The sequence below is a fragment of the Schistocerca piceifrons genome, chromosome 3 (genome assembly GCF_021461385.2).
Source record: "Schistocerca piceifrons isolate TAMUIC-IGC-003096 chromosome 3, iqSchPice1.1, whole genome shotgun sequence".
NCBI classification, from domain to species: domain Eukaryota; kingdom Metazoa; phylum Arthropoda; class Insecta; order Orthoptera; family Acrididae; genus Schistocerca; species Schistocerca piceifrons.
This window is the reverse complement of record NC_060140.1, coordinates 327,211,216-327,229,132: the sequence shown is the minus strand read 5'-3', so window position 1 is coordinate 327,229,132 and position 17,917 is coordinate 327,211,216.

Genomic DNA, 17,917 nt, shown 5'->3' with positions numbered 1-17,917 from the left:
GACAAAAACTTCGAAATCGCCGGACATCTGGGTCAAATCGTGTTATTTTCCCAGGGACACACATTCTGTAGACACGTTTTTAGCCCGAACTCCTAAACAGTTACCAAATACTACTTTAAGTAACACCAAATTTTACCCATTTGTCGGTGGAGGATCCCAACGCTCCTTTTGTTAAGGGATTGTCCATTCCGCCAATCCCCCCCCCCCCCACTCCGTCATTAGTTCCCCCCCCCCCCTTTGACTTCTAGAATCGCCCCTGACTGTAGTCAAGCCTTGGTGTCCCCTACAATTGTTACCCAGAACACTTTCCTAAATTACCAAATTAACTATTTCTTGATTCTTCAGGGTATGTCCTGTCACGCGATCGTTTTTCTTAGTCGTATTGTGCCATAGATTACGTCTTCATCAGTTACTCGATCTACTCATTTCATGTTCTTCACTCTTCCATAGCACCACATTCCAAAGACTTCTTGTTTAACGTTCATGATTCGCAACGGTACAGTGCCACGTTCCGGATAAATATCTTCAGGAAAGACCTCCTAAAATTTAATTTAAAATCGATGTTGACAGGTTTTTCATTCTCAGAAAATCGTTTCTTGCTATTACAGGTTTTCATTTAATATCTTCATTATTTCTAAATATCATATTATTTTGCTTCCAAAACAGCAAAACTCTCTACTACCTTAACAGTTTCATTTCCTAATTGTCTCAGCATCAGCAGATTTAATTCGACTACATTCCATTAGCGTTGTTTTACTTTTGTTAATATTCACATCATAACTTATTTTCAAGCCATTACCTACATATCGGATCAATAGCATGCGGTCACCCATTGGTGGACATTAATATAATGTGTGCCAACCCTTCACCTTTATGACAGCTTTGAACCATCAAAACAGATAACATGGAGATCACCGAAATCGTCGGTGAATTCCAAATCGACCATGTAGCAATCTCTTATTCAAACCACAGAAAAATTATGCAAGTCCTAGTCAGAAAGGGTGCAAACATAGGCTCAGACCATTACTTGACAAGAATAAAACTACGTAACCTCAGAGGTTCGCAGAATACAAGACACAAAGCCCCATATTTGACACTAGCAGGAGCCAACCATCTCTCACGGAAGAAGTAGACAAAAATCAAACAATTGAGATTAAGTACAAAGCAAGTGGATCGAAACAGCACAGACACGAATTCCTTTGCAGAGAAGGAAAAAGCACCGTTGGTGGCATGAGGAACGTGAGCATGCGATTTAATGTCGACAGAATGCATACAATAATTGGAACAGCAATAAGACAGAAGACAACCACAAAACATTCCTGACAATAAGGAGAAGAAGAAATGCAAAATGTATCAACTGCTTGAAATCAAGACAGACTTCTAAAGAAAGAAACAAGAAATTTCTATAAGCACTTCAAAACTAAGCTCATTGGATATCAACACAATCAAGTTAACTGCAAGGAACTTACAGATATTTCAAAGAACCACATAATTGCCACAACGAACACAATGATTCCTATCGTAAGAACCTGAGGACACTAATCCTAATTCATTTCCGCCAGACAGACTAAAAGACTGAAGAACAATAACGCGTCGGAGGATGATGGAATAGACATTAAAGACTGGAAAATGCGTTACTTCACTCATTTCGCAAGAAGGGAGACAGAAACAGATGTAAATAACAACAGAAGAATCTCACTAATATCAGTTGCATACAAAATTCTCTCTCTGTGTATTCTCTATAGATCACAGAAACAACTTGAACCGAAAATTGGAGAATATCAGGCAGGATTCAGACCAGGCCATTCGTGTCCACAGAAAATCTGAAGCTAATGCTAACTCTTAGACATCATAGAATTTGTAGTAAAAATTTAGTTTCAAATTTGTTGATTTCAGAAAAGCTTAGGACACAGTTGACCGGGGATTACTCTTCCAAATAGTAAGACAACAAGGCCTAGACCTGAAAACAGATACTAAGTCCAATGTTAATTTTATAGGGGAACTCTCAGATTCTTTCGAAATCAAAACGGGAATAAGACAAAGAGATGAGCAGTTTCCGTTAATTTTCGACTCTGCCCTTGAGAAAGTATGCAAGAATGGCGGAAACAGAAACAGATCCTAAAAATTGACCAACCAATCACTTTAGGCAAACGCAAGATGTCTATGGTTTGATCATCGTTTGCAAACGATTTAGCAGTGTTAACTCGTGACATTCCATCAGCCCAAAATCAGATTGAACTTTTGAAAAAACTACAGAAGAAAGGGTTCCAGGCATCTTTTGATTATGACCTGCAACAAAGAAGCACCTAAATTCATGGAGATGAGTATGGCAAAATTAAACGTGTTCCACAAATTAAATATCTCGGTGAAACCGTACAGGAAAATGGAATCGAAATAAAAGCACACGAAATTAGATGCCAAAACATAGAAACGGCATACGGATTTGCCCAAAATATCTACAACAAGAAATGAGTCTCCAAGCACACAAAGCTAAGACATTACAATACAGTAATTAAATAGAATGTCTCCATGAATCAAAACGTTTATTTTGAACAGGGAAACAGACATTCAAAACACTGAGAAAAAGGCACTCAAAGTCGCAAGAAAAAGAATCGAAGCGCAAACCTTGTAGACGAGCAGTACCAACTCAAAATAAATCAGATCAAATAATACTCAAACAGTTATAGTGGCACTAGAAAAAGCACGTTAATATTCGGCGAACAGATTAAAAGAGTACATAGACAGATTACAAAAGAAATAGTCGATTTTTTTTTCAACAGAAGCAAAGCCAAAGCGGACACTGTGAAACGGATTGGCGAGATCAAAATTTATCTGAAGTAAATGAAAGACATGGGCACAAAGGAAGTTAATCTCTAAGTACTTTGCGTATTCGTAAAGGGCTAATTCGCAAATAATAATAATAATAACAATAATAATAAAATAGGAAAGGTAGAGAGAAAAATTGATGTACGTGATGCAAGCTGTATCCGACAACGTTGTACCACGCATCACAGAGTTTCACTTCCAGACCTCGTTGAGGTATGTGGGAGGAGCAAAGAGTATGCGGCTACGCATTCCTTTCTAAACGTCTCGGGGATGAGGCGGAATGCGACGGTGCAGCGCCACCAGAGGGGGAAGACATCTTCGTTACACTTGCTTCCATCCAAGGCCTCTATCAAGCAACCGTTAGCTCTGCATAATACACGATTGTAGCAACAAAGGTATATCATCTTTCTTTGTCTACTCCCTCACACGTCGTGAGTAACAAAGATAATTTTGTTGCATATAAACATCACAGTAATAATGATGGTAGGCAGATCATCAACTGCATGTCGACAGTTTTCTTAGTCACATCACAGTAAGAAGTATCTGATAAGATGACTATACAACTGAAAACATCACAGTAACATCTTACGAAGTTATTGTTATTCCAAGCCGATTCTTCTGCCTGTTTCTTAAAATACTTTAGAAGTTTCTTACCCACCGCCCTCTTTGTTCAGTGTACGAAAATTAGGAAGGAAGAATAGGGTTTAACGTCCAGTCGACATCGAGATCATTCCAGGCGGCCGTACCCTTCCAAAGAAACAATCTCGGCATTTGCCAAGAGCGATTTGGGAAACTCACGGAAAATCCAAATCTGGATGGTCATGCAAGCATTTGAACCGTCGTCTTCCCGAATGCGAATCCAGTGTTATAAGCACTGCGCCACCTCACTAGGTTTCAGTATATGCGGAAACAACATTGTCATATAAACTTCATTTTTCTGTTACAGTAATCAATGAACAGTAGTATAAGCATCTGCTATTACTAAATGATGACGTCAGCGTTTCCACGTCGACTATTGATTACTCTTTTTTTGGCTCTAAGCACTATGGCACTTAACATCTGAGGTCATCAGTCCCCTAGACTTAGAACTACTTAAACCTAACTAACCTAAGGACATCACACACATCCATGCCCGAGGCAGGATTCAAACCTGCGACCGTAGCAGCAGCGCGGTTCCGGACTGAAGCGCCTAGAACCGCTCGGCCACAGGGTTGATTACTCTATTTGCTAAGTTTTATTCAATGCATGTACACAGGTGGCTAATTTCGACCTCGTTATTTAAAATGACCTATGGAGCCGAAATTGGCCAGTCTCGTATATACGTTGGATTCACTGAGAGTAGCAATTTATGTCGGGTTTGAAACCGTTTTTCATTGGTAAGTTGCGATGATGCCCGTCTGCCGTCCATGTCGGTTGGCTAGGTTATTTTTACAACTGTTCGCAAATAAGGGAAAAATCAGCCGAAGTGGAAACTATGATTTTCTCATTTAACAAATTCATAGTTCTGGTTTAGGGTGAGTAGAAAATGATTGACCTGTTGCTAACATTCCGTAATTTTTTTTTAATAATATCGCAGGATCAACAGAAAGACAACATCGAATTTGCTGCGGATCCACGTTGAATACAGTCACTCGGAATTTTACAGATAGTTCTTGGAGGCGGAATGGTCGTTCGTCTTGGAGATATCCATATTTTGGGACGTCAGTGTACTAGACGCACTGCATTATTTGAAAAGCGATAAATTCGCGATTCGTCCAGTTTCTATGTTGTTTTGAGCATTGAAGGCGTGCAGCTTCATTTGTCGCTATGAGCAATGGCGTGTTGCGAGATACCAGACCACAAATGTCCATTGATTGTGGCTCCCTTCGCAATGTTTGCCCTGGAAGTGGTTGAGATGGAGATACATTCACTGACTAGCATTTCCTGTCGAGTTTGAAACCGTTTTTCATTGATAAGTTGCGATGATGCGCGTCTGCCGTCCATGTCGGTCGGCTAGGTTATTTTTACAACTGTTCTTGTTGTTTGTTGTTGCGGTCTTCAGTCCTGAGACTGGTTTGATGCAGCTCTCCATGCTACTCTATCCTGTGCAAGCTTCTTCATCTCCCAGTAACTACTGAAACCTTCGTCCTTCTGAATCTGCTTAGTGTACTCATCTCTTGGTCTCCCTCTACGATTTTTACCCTCCACGCTGCCCTCCAATGCTAAATTTGTGATCCCTTGATGCCTCAGAACATGTCCTACTAACCGATCCCTTCTTCTAGTCAAGTTGTGCCACAAATTTCTCTTCTCCCCAATCCTATTCAATACCTCCTCATTAGTTATGTGATCTACCCATCTAATCTTCAGCGTTCTTCTGTAGCACCACATTTCAAAAGCTTCTATTCTCCTCTTGTCCAAAATATTTATCGTCCATGTTTCACTTCCATACATGGCTACACTCCATACAAATACTTTCACAAACGACTTCCTGACGCTTAAATCTATACACTATGTTAACAAATTTCTCCTCTTCAGAAACGATTTCCTTGCCATTGCCAGTCTACATTTTATATCTTCTCTACTTCGACCATCATCAGTTATTTTGCTCCCCAAGTAGGAAAACTTCTTTACTACATTAAGTGTCTCATTTCCTAATCTAATTCCCTCAGCATCACCCGACTTAATTTGACTACATTCTATTATCCTCGTTTTGCTTTTGTTGATGTTTAGCTTATATCCTCCTTTCAAGACACTGTCCATTCCGTTCAACTGCTCTTCCAAGTCCTTTGCTGTCTCTGACAGAATTACAATGTCATCGGCGAACCTCAAAGTTTTTATTTCTTCTCCATGGATTTTAATACCTACTCCGAATTTTTCTTTTGTTTCCTTCACTGCTTGCTCAATATACATATTGAATAACATCGGGGATAGGCTACAACCCTGTCTCACCCCCTTCCCAACCACTGCTTCTCTTTCATGTCCCTCGACTCTTATGACTGCCATCTGGTTTCTGTACAAATTGTAAATAGTCTTTCGCTCCCTGTATTTTACCCCTGCCACCTTCAGAATCTGAAAGAGAGTATTCCAGTCAACATTGTCGAAAGCTTTCTCTAAGTCTACAAATGCTAGAAACGTAGGTTTGCCTTTCCTTAATCTAGCTTCTAAGATAAGTCGTAGGGTCAGTATTGCCTCACGTGTTCCAATATTTCTACGGAATCCAAACTGATCTTCCCCGAGGTCGGCTTCTGTTCTTATGACTTGTTAAATGGCTGCTAGTGGTGCACCATTCCTTGTAGACTCGTTGGAGAGCCCATGGTGATACAGCAACAAATCAGGCAATTTTCTTCAAGGTGTGGTCAGGGTGACGTCCAAACACGACAGCTCCCGTTTGCTATTCTGTCACTATTCTGTCACATCTTCAGGTCAGCTCACTGGTGTAGTGCTGCTGGATGGCGGTAGCACTAAGTGTGGACCAGGGCGATGCTGATGCTACCAGAGTACTGGTTATGCTTCGTGTTTTACTGTCCCCGTTAATACGTATCGATATAACGAATATCGTACTAGACTGATTTCGGATCGCTCTATCGAATGAACACTTAAAATTCAGCTTTAAAAATAATTTAGTTTGTAACTGGAAATCAACCGACGCTTCTTCGATACTGGGCGCCGCATGGAAGACGCGATGTACAGTAATTGTTTGCACTGACTTAGCCACACATTGCAAAAACGAAATTGCAAATATCTGCAGAGACATCAGAGAAAATGCGCCTGGCGACCCTATATACGAGGATGAGTCAAATGAAAACCTTAACTTTGTAATAACAAATCGAAATTTCGCGCCGTTATCCTGTAAGTTGGTAAGCGTGCTACAAACAGCGTGCAGAATGGCCTATAGGTGGCAGCATAGCGCAGATGCACACATACCGTCACAGTATCAGATGGCCACCCCATTTGCCTCTTGCACCAGGGAAGAACAGCGTTCTGTTATTCGGTTTTTGCGTAGTGAAAGTGTGAAACCTATTGAAATTCATCGACGAATGAAGGTTCAGTACGGTGATGCATGTTTGTCACAGCAGCAAGTCTACGAATGGAGTAGGAAGTTCGCAAATGGTGTGACTTCAGTGGAAGACGCTCCTCGTCCAGGTCCCAGGTCAGGCACAACGAGTTGCGACTCCACAGAACATTGCAGCAGTTGAAGCCATAGTGAAGGAAAACCGCCTAGTGACACTGAATGACATTGCAGCATGTTTACAGATTAGTCATGGGTCAGAACATCACACTGTGCATGATGTGCTCCAGTGTCACAAAGCGTCTGCAAGATGGGTGCCATGTCAGCTGACTCCTGAAATGAGAGAACAACGTGTTGATGCTTGTGAAGAACTTCTTCGGCGCTTTGAACGAGAAGGTGATGGCTTCCTTGCAAGAATCGTTACTGGGGACGGAACCTGGGTTCACTTCCACCAACCGGAAACGAAGAGAGCGAGCAAGGAATGGCGCCATTCATCATCACCAAAACCATAGAAGTTTCGAACAGAACCATCAGCAGGGAAGGTTATGTTGACTCTCTTTTGGAACGAAACAGGCGTCATTTTGTAGCATTACATGCCTTGAGGGACCACTGTCACCAGTGCATCATACTCAGATCTCCTAAAAAATCATCTGCGGCCTGCAATCAAAGCAAAGCGACATGGATTGCTGTCAGCAGGTGTCCTTTTGCAAACATGACAATGCAAGGCCCCACACTGCCCGTACAATAGTTGCAACAATCACAGACCTGCATTTTGAGTGTTTTCCTCATCCACCATACTCACCAGATTTCCCCCAAGTGATTTCCATATGTTTGGACCACTCAAAGGCGCAATGGGAGGCAAGAAGTTCCGTTCTGATGAAGAGGTACGCCACGCGGTGCATGAGTGGTTGCGCGGACTGCCGAAAGATTTTTTTTTTTTTTCCTAGAGGAATTTATGCACTTTGTAAGCGCTGGAGGACTTGCATTGACCGTGGGGAGATTATATTGAAAAATGATACAGCTTTGTACCACTTCTGCACAATAAATAATACTTAAAAAAATATTTAAGGTTTTCATTTGACTCACCCTCATACATGGTAGAGAATTCGAAATTGAGTATTTCCAGATTAGGAACTAATGCTCGCAAGTGAATATTTTGGCCGATACAAGGTCTTGAATGAGCAATGAGTCTGACACACATTTCTAAACTGGTTATGGTTCACAATAAGCATCGGGTCGCGGCGCGGATGTCAGTGGAGTTACCTCGAAAAACAATATGCAGTAGCCTATGAACAGCCCGCGATGGAGTTTAGCACTACTGTTTACATTTAATGACTTAATTTGGAAGGAGACGTATTACTCGTTAGAGGAACTTGCAGACATGCACTTAATGTATGGAGTAGTAGGAACTAGTGCCCAAAAAGCAGGTCGAATGCAAACAGAAAAAAAAATGAAGTAGGTGTTATCGTAATTAGAAGAAATTTATCTGCATGGATGTAAACATAGGAAAAATTTTGATCTTTCAAGCCATTGGGAGCTGTATAAGAATCTCCAAAAATAACACATTGCACAGTAGAAATTGAGAAGATAGTACTGGATCATGTGGGAGAACCTTCATCAGCACATTTTGGTTACTTGTGTAAAGAATCCTTCACAGAGCTCCTTTCCTAGAGGGACTTAAATATGCTTCTGCCTAGTAGGGCAGTATAGTCTGTATACATACTTAGTACGAGAAAATGTACTCAGTAGCACGCAGTATGGATCTCAAAAGGGACAGTCAACCAAACAGGCTATATTTACCTTGGCAGGTGATATACAAGAACAAATAAATCAGAGATCACATCATCTGCAAATTCTTGTTGTAGTATCTTATCTCCCATCTCATTTTCACCTAATTCTTTTTTCTCTTTCTGTAACATTGTCCTCAAGCTTGTTCCCCAGTGTATTCTCCTTTCACCATTCAGATTTCCATGAAATGTAGTCGCAATTGCGAATATGGACAACCATCAGCTGTATAATGGAATGACGACAATGAAAATTTGTGCCAGACTGGGCCTCGAACCTGGATTTTCCGCTTATCGCAAGCGGTCGACTTATGATTAGGATATCTGGGCGCGCCCAACGATCAGACCACAACTTCTGTAGGTTGTCAAGCATGTTTCTAGAAACTGAACTGGTACATTCATTATGTACATTCCCGTACGGCGGAGACATTTTAATTCAATGTAGCTTGACCGGTATTGGCTAATAAATGTGATATTGCAGTGGTTGTGTTGCTCAGAAGTACGATACAATGTTCCTTCGGACAGGCATGTACACTACTGGCCATTAAAATTGCTACACCACGAAGAAATGCAGATGATAAACGGGTATTCACTGGACAGATATATTATACTACAACTGAAATTTGATTACATTTTCACGCAATTTGGGTGCATAGATCCTGAGAAATCAGTACCCAGAACAACCACCTCGGGCCGTAGTAACGGCCTTGATACGCCTGGGCATTGAGTCAAACAGAACTTGGATGGTGTGTACAGGTACAGCTGCCCATGCAGCTTCAACACGATACCACAGTTCATCAAGAGTAGTGACTAGCATATTGTGACGAGCCAGTTGCTCGGCCACCATTGACCAGACGTTTCCAATTGGTGAGAGATCTGGAGAATGTGCTGGCCAGGGCAGCAGTCGATCATTTACTGTATCCAGAAAGGCCCGTATGGGGCCTGCAACATGCGGTCGTGCATTATCCTGCTGAAATGTAGGGTTCCGTAGGAGTCGAATGGTAGAGCCACGGGTCGTAACACATCTGAAATGTAACGTCCACTGTTCAAAGTGCCGTCAATGCGAACAAGAGGTGACCGAGACATGTAACCAATGGTACCCCATACCATCACGCCGGGTGATACGCCAGAATGGCGATGGCGAATACACGCTTCCAATGTGCGCTCACTGCGATGTCGCCAAACACGGATGCGACCACCATGATGCTGTAAACAGAACCTGGATTCATCCGAAACAATGACGTTTTGCCATTCGTGCACCCAGGTTCGTCGTTGAGTAAACCATCGCAGGCACTCCTGTCTCTGATGCAGTGTCAAGGGTAACTGCAGCCATGGTCTCCGAGTTGATAGTCCATGCTGCTGCAAATGTCGTCGAACTGTTCGTACAGATGGTTGTTGTCTTGTAAACGTCCCTATCTGTTGACTCAGGGATCGAGACGTGGCTGCACGATCCGTTATAGCCATGCGGATAAGATGCCTGTCATCTCGACTGCTAGTGATACGAGGCCATTGGAATCCAGTTCAGCATTCCGTATTACCCTCCTAAACCCACCGATTCCATATTTTTGTAACAGTCATTGGATTTCGGTCAACGCGAGCAGTAATGTCGCGACACGATAAACCGCAATTGCGATAGACTACAATCTGGCCTTTATCAAAGTCGGAAACGTGATGGTACGCATTTCTCCTCCTTACACGAGGCATCACAACAACATTTCACCAGGACACGCCGGTCAACTGCTGTTTGTGTATGAGAAATCGGTTGGAAACTTTCCTCATGTCAGCACGTTGTAGGTGTCGCCACCGGCGTCAACCTTGTGTGAATGCTCTGAAAAGCTAATCATCTGCATATAACAGCATCTTCTTCCTGTCGGTTAAATTTCGCGTCTGTAGCTCGTCATCTTCGTGGTGTAGCAATTTTAATGGCCAATAGCATATGTCGGAAGGAACAGGCACTGCGGCGATTACAGCCGTTAAGAAATACATGAAACGTATTCGCAGTTGCATGCATGTTTGAAGGAACATTGCATCATACTTCTGAACAACACAGGCGCTGCAGTACCTATTTCTGATTTCACTTATTTGCTTATTTTGGTAGTCTCACATTTGCTTCTTCTTTCTCCGAAGGTCTTTCCCCCAGTTATGAGTGCTTCTACAGTCTAGCATTTGTCCTTCAAACACTCCTGCAAGCGGTTGGAATAACAAAATTGTTATCAAGACGTCTCAAAGTGTTTAAGTGCATTCCTGCTTAGACATTCGGCACTTTTTGTCAGTGTCATTTTTTTTAAGCCGTATTCCCTTTCTCCTATTTCATTTGATGCATTTTTATTTTTTCTGCTTTTGTCCATTAAATTCAATATCTCCTTAATTATCAAAAGAGCTCTATCCTTCAAAGTTATCAATTCGTTTTGCCTTTTATTAGCTTTCCCGTGTTTCAGTTTGACGTTATCTAATGCTCAATCTGAAGCTCTCAACTACCTCTGGTTCCTTCAATTTATCCAGGTCTCGTCTCCTTCATTTTTAACATTTTTGTAACTTCTTCAGATTTAGTCTGCAGTTCATAACCAATGAATCATGCTCAGAGTTCATATTTGCACCTGGAAATGCCTTAAAGCTTAAAATTTGGTTTCGAAATCTCTGTCGTGCCATCATACAATCAATCTAAAATCTTCCAGTGCCCCCAGGTATCTTCCACGTATACAAACTCTTTTATGATTCGTGAGTCATATATTAGCGATGATTAAACTGTGCTACTTGCAAAATTCTACCAGGCGGCTTCCTCTGTCATCCCTTTCCCCTAGTCCCTATCCTTCTATTTTTTATTTTTTTTATTTTTTTATTTGCTACCGAATTGCAGTCACCTATCACAATTAAACTTTTGTCATCCGTAGCTACCTGGATAATTTCCTTCAACTCGTCATACATTCTTTCAATCTCTTCATCATCTGCAGAGGTAGTTAGCATATAAATTTGTTCTGTTTTGGTGGCTGTTGGCTTCGTGTCTGTCTCGGCTATAATAATGTGTTCGCTATGCTGTTCATCGTAGCCTACCCGCATTCCGATGTTCTTATTAATTATTAGACCCAATCCTGCGTCACCCCTGTCTGATTTTATGTTGATAACCTTGTACTGATCCCACAAAAAGTCCTGTTCTTCGTGCCAGTGGACTTCATTAAGCCCCTCTACCTCTAACTTCAAACTACCCATTTCCATTTTCAAATTCTCTAACCTACCTACCCGTATAAGGGATCTAACATTCCATCCTCCGTCCTGTAGAATTTCAGTCTTGCTTTTCCTGATGACAACATCCGCGTGTAGTCCAGGCTCAGAGATCCCAATGGGAACTATTTTACCTTCAAAGTACTTTACACAAGTGCGGACATCATGGTTAGGCCATACACTCAATCTGCAGGACCCCAGGGGGAAAAAATCATAGGTGTAGTTTCTGCTTGCTTTCAGCCGTTTGCAATGCCTGCAGAGAAAGGCCATGATTGTTAATGTTATAAGGCCAGATCAGCCAGTCACCCACACTGTTGCTCCTGCAATTACGAAAAATCTGCTGCTCCTCTTCAGGTACCTTTAGGCAGTTTGGCCTCTCCACATATAACCCCCGTCTGCCCCCAGTGGTCAGCGCGACAGAATGTCAATCCTAAAGGCCCGGGTTCGATTCCCGGCTGTCTTGGAGATTTTCTCCTCTCAGGGACTGGGTGTTGTATTGCCCTAATTATCATCATTTCATCCCCATCGACGCGAAAGTCGCCGAAGTGGCGTCCAGTCGAAAGACTTGCACCTGGTGAACGGTCTACCCGACGGGAAGGCCTAATCACACGACATATAGCCCCCCCCCCCCCCCCGCCCCCCGTTATGGCTGCACCTACGATACGGCTGTCTGTATCGGATGCGCAAGCTACCCCACCTCCTCAAGGTGAGTAGTTCATTGGGGGTTGAGACGTACCTTGAACATTCTTTCCTTCCTTTAGTGATGCAACTTTGGGCTGCTACTGTAACAAAAGGCGATATTGAAAACAACGGTGATTTCTTAAACGTGTACTTCCTTACCTCAAGTGGATAAGTAAGAAATTCGTAGTGGCCTTCGTAGATATAAAAAAGGCTCAAAGAATTTGGATTCGACAGTAAAATAACAGACTCTTACTGACACCGCCTCCAAAGTGTAGCTTATGGGAGAGAATTCAGATGCCTTTGAAACCAGGTCGGGAGTAAGGCAAGCATATGGACGCTAATCTCTGCTTTCCAACAGTGCACTTGAAAGCGATCCGAAACTTGCGAAAAGGAATAAGTGAGAAAGGTGTTGAAAATGGAGTCAGGATTGGCTATAGACACGTGAATTCGACCGTTGACTACCTGGCCTTTGTAGATGACCACACATTTTTTTCGTGATTCGCTAGACGCAGCTGCAGAAACATCAATGAATTAAAGCCATAACTTACTGAGGCGGGACTCCTGATCTCCTTTGGGAAAACTGAATTTATTACGAACGTCAAGTCACCACCTAGAATACCATAGATAAAAGAAGAGTAAATCAAACGGACGGAGAAGTTTTAATATCTAGGAGAGTGGATAGAAAATATAATCAGTATATCAACTAAACAAAAGTGTCTTCAAGAAAATATCAATTAATGTCAAGACACGACATTCATGTCCTGCAATAAGACCTGAGGCCCTGTATGCCGCAGAATGCCTTGCTATGAGTACAGAAGATGTGATCGATAAGTGAGAAATAAAAGACTGCTTTTGAGAAAAATCTTAGGCCCAATGGGAAATTCAGGACACAACACAATCATGAAATCTGTCTTCTTCTTCTTCTTCTTCTTCTACTTATCCATTAATGGATGCTGGTGACTACATAATGTGTCTTTATTTGATGAACCGCTGTATTTAGTATTTGGTCCGCACTTTGGGATCCTGTCCACTGCTTTGTGTTATCTAACAAACATATTTTTCTTCGCCGTTCAAATGGTTCAAATGAGTCTGAGCACTATGGGACTTAACATCTGAGGTCATCAGTCCCCTAGAACTTAGAACTACTTAAACCTAACTAACTTAAGGACATCACACACATCCATGCCCGAGGCAGGATTCGAACCTGCGACCGTAGCGGTCGCGCGGTTCCAGACTGAAGCGCCTAGAACCGTTCGGCCACATCGGCCGGCTCTTCTCCGTTTTCTTCTTTTACCCTCGGCCATCTCTTGTAGTATCAACTGTAGAAGTATATATTTGGTGTTCGTTCTGTATTGTCGCGAAATAGAGGGCAAAGTGTCACAGATATGATAAGCGGGCCAGCCGTTGTGGCCGAGCGGTTGTAGGCGCTTCAGTCTGGAACCGCGCGACCGCTACGGGCGCAGGTTTGAATCCTGCCTCGGGAATGGATGTGTGTGATGTCCTTAGGTTAGTTAGGTTTAACTAGTTCTAAGTTCTAGGGGGCTGGTGACTTCAGATGTTAAGTCCCATAGTGCTCAGAGCCATTTGAACCATTTTTTTTTTTAATGATAAGCGAGTTGGGATGGCAATCACTAAAACGAAGGCGCTCTCGCTGCGGCGAGATATTTTCACGAAATTTCAATCAATAACTTTCTCCTGTGAATGTGAGAAAATTTTATTGCTGCCAATCTACATAGGGAGAAACAATCATCGTAATAAAATAAGAGAAATCAGAGCTCGTACAGAAATATTTATGGGTTCATTTTTCCCACACGCTGTTTGAGAACGGAACGGTAGAGAGATAGCCTGAAGGTGGTTCGAAGAATGATCTGCCAGGCATTTAATACGAACTGCAGTGCAGAGATGTACTTGTGTCCAAGTTATACAGTTTTTCTTCTTTTAAACGTTCTGAATTTTCCTCAGTGTTTGTTATTCGCCCTGTTCATAGTATTTTGAGCATACTGCGGTAAATCCACATATCAGAGGCCTCTCTCCTTCTTGCTTTTGGCATGTTGTTGTTGTTGTGGTCTTCAGTCCAGAGACTGGTTTGATGCAGCTCTCCATGCTACTCTATACTGTGCAAGCTTCTTCATCTCCCAGTACCTACTGCAACCTACATCCTTCTGAATTTGTTTAGCGTATTCATCTCTTGGTCTCCCTCTACGATTTTTACCTTCCACTCTGCCCTCCAATACCAAATTGGTGATCCCTTGATGCCTCAGAATATGCTCTACCAACCGATCCCTTCTTCTAGTCAAGCTGTGCCACAAATTTCTCTTCTCTCCAATTCTATTCAATACCATCACATTTCGAAAGCTTCTATTCTCTTCTTGTCCAAACTATTTATTGTCCACGTTTCACTTCCATACATGTCTACACTCCATACAAATACTTTCACAAACGACTTCCTGACACTTAAATCTACACTCAATGTTAACAAATTTCTCTTCTTCAGAAACGCTTTCCATGGCATTGCCAGTCTACATTTTATATCCTCTCTACTTCGACCATCATCAGTTATTTTGCTCCCCAAATAGCAAAACTCATTTACTACTTTAAGCCTCTCATTTCCTAATCTAATTCCCGCAGCATCACCCGATTTAGTTCGACTACTTTCCGTTATCCTCGTTTTGCTTTTGTTGATGTTCATCTTATATCCTCCTTTCAAGACACTGTCCATTCCGTTCAACTGCTCTTCCAGGTCCTTTGCTGTCTCTGCCAGAATTACAATGTCATCGGCGAACCTCAAAGTTTTTATTTCTTCTCCATGGATTTTAATTCCTACTCCGAATTTTTCTTTTGTTTTCTTCACTGCTTGCTCAATATACAGATTGAATAACATCGGGGATAGGCTACAACCCTGTCTCACTCCCTTCCCAACCACTGCTTCCCTTTCATGCCCCTCGACTCTTATAACTGCCATCTGGTTTCTGTACACATTGTAGATTGGCATTTTTAGCGCCAATCCTACAAAACTGTATAGAAGAACAGGCCAACTGTAGCATCTTATAAAACGAACAGTAAGATTTAGATCTGTACTTGTGAAAATTTTCTTGAAATTTATTAAATCATTACGAGCGTTCTCTACGCGACATTGTATCTCCATGTCTGATCCTCAATCTTCACTTTCTAAACTACTTAAAACTCGTCTACTCTTTGTATCAAGGAACCACTGAATCGTAGATTTGCATTTGTAAAGTAGTCGGGCTATCGTGTGACATTCATAAACTACGTCTTTTTGGTACTGATATTCAGGCCTAGATTACTGCTGTAATCTCCTACTATGTTGACGAGCTGTTGAATCATGTAAATTATAGGCAATCAATACTGTATGAAATATACACAGTGTAGAAAAGATCACAGACACCATCCACAGGACGAGATTAGATTGGATTAGTACTTGTTCCATAGATCATTAATACGACACCACGTAATGATGTGGAACGTGTCAGGTTAATAAAAGGTGTCTATTCAAGATATTACATTACACAAAATATTACATGACACTTAATATTTTAATGTTTTTGTGGGGTTGGGGAAATTATCCACTTTATATCCAAAAATTCATCTAATGAGTAGAAAGAGTTGCCATTAAGAAATTCTTTGAATTTCCTTTTAAATGCTATATGGCTATCTGTCAGACTTTTGACTATTAGATAAGTGACCAAAGACTTTCGTGGCAGCATAATTTACCACCTTCTGGGCCAAAGTTAGATTCAACATTGAGTAGTGAAGATCAACCTTTATCCTAGTGTTGTAGCCACGTACACTGCTATTACCTTTGAATTCGTTCGGATTGTTAATAACAAATTTCATAAGTGAATATATATATATTGTGAGGCTACAGTGAAGATCTCTAGCTCTTCAAATAAGTGTCTGCAGGATGATCTTGGATGAGCTCCAGCAATTATTCTGATTACACGCTTTTGTGCAATGGACACTCTTTTACTCAATGATGAGTTACCTCAGAATATGATGCCATACGAAAGCAGAGAATGAAAATAGTCATGGTAAGCTAATTTACTCAGATGTATATCGCCAAAATTTGCAATGACCCTAATAGCATAAGTAGCTGAACTCAAACGTTTCAGCAGATCCTCAGTGTGTTTTTTTTTTTTTTTCAGTTCAACCACTTATCAATGCATAACCTAGAAATTTTGAATATTCTGCCTTAGCTACCGATTTCTGATCGAAGTCTATATTTATCAATGGTGCCATTCCATTTACTGTGTGGAACTGTATATACTGTGTTTTGTCAAAGTTTAATGAGGGCCCATTTGCAGAGAACCACTTAATGATTTTCTGAAAAACATCATTTACAATTTCACCAGTTAATTCTTGTCTGTTGGGTGTGATAGCTATACTTGTATCATCGGCAAAAAGTACCAGCTTTGCATCTTCGTGAATATAGAATGGCAAGTCATTAATATATATTAAGAACAGCAGAGGACCCAAGACCGAACCTTGCGGCACCCCATTCTTGATTGTTCCCCAGTTTGAGAAATCACCAGTTTTTTGCATATTATGTGAACTGCTTATTTCAACTTTATGCACCCTTCCAGTTAGGTATGATTTAAACCATTGGAGCACTGTCCCATTCATACCACAGTACTTGAGCTTATCTAGAAGATTGTTTTTGTACGCACATTGCCCGTATGAATCCTGCAAGGTTGACCGGTCGGATCTTCCACTACTTTCTCAACAGGAAAACATAGGAGGTGTGGTTTGCCAAGGTAGAAGAAAACCTGCAAGCACTGGAGGGTAGCGATAAACGCATTCCAAGACTACCTTGGATTTCACGTAGAGCCACAACTGAAAACTGGCAAAATGTGGACTGAAGCGTGGAAGGAACAGCACAGGAATTAAATGCGGGAATACTGGGCTACAATTAAAGCTCAGGTGTCAGGAAAAAGCATTGTCCGGAGATGACAGTGCGAAGAATGGTAATGTCACATCTAGGGTGACCAGACGTCCGGATTAATCCGGACATGTCCTCCTTTTTAGCTCTTTGTCCAGGGTCCGGGAGGATTTTTACAGTGTTCGGCTTTTTCGCAAAGTTGAGCGTAAAACAGTTAAATTTACAATTCGTCCCGTTCTATTGCTCTTTTCTTAAATACTTTAACTATTGGCATAGCCTTCGTGATAAACACGTTGATGTTATCGTTGATCGACCTATAAGCGAATGCAAATATCGATTATTTAAAATTTTCGTTTCGTTATCTTCACTTTGTATTGGCTTGGCTTCCTGTAGTGCACGTGTGATTTGTGAGTGTATTTTTTAACCGAATGAATTACGTAAAATATTTGGCTATGCCTAGACGAAAGTGTACATTTTGTGATGTCCTTTCCTGCAAATATCCGGCTTTCAAGAAAGGGAGAA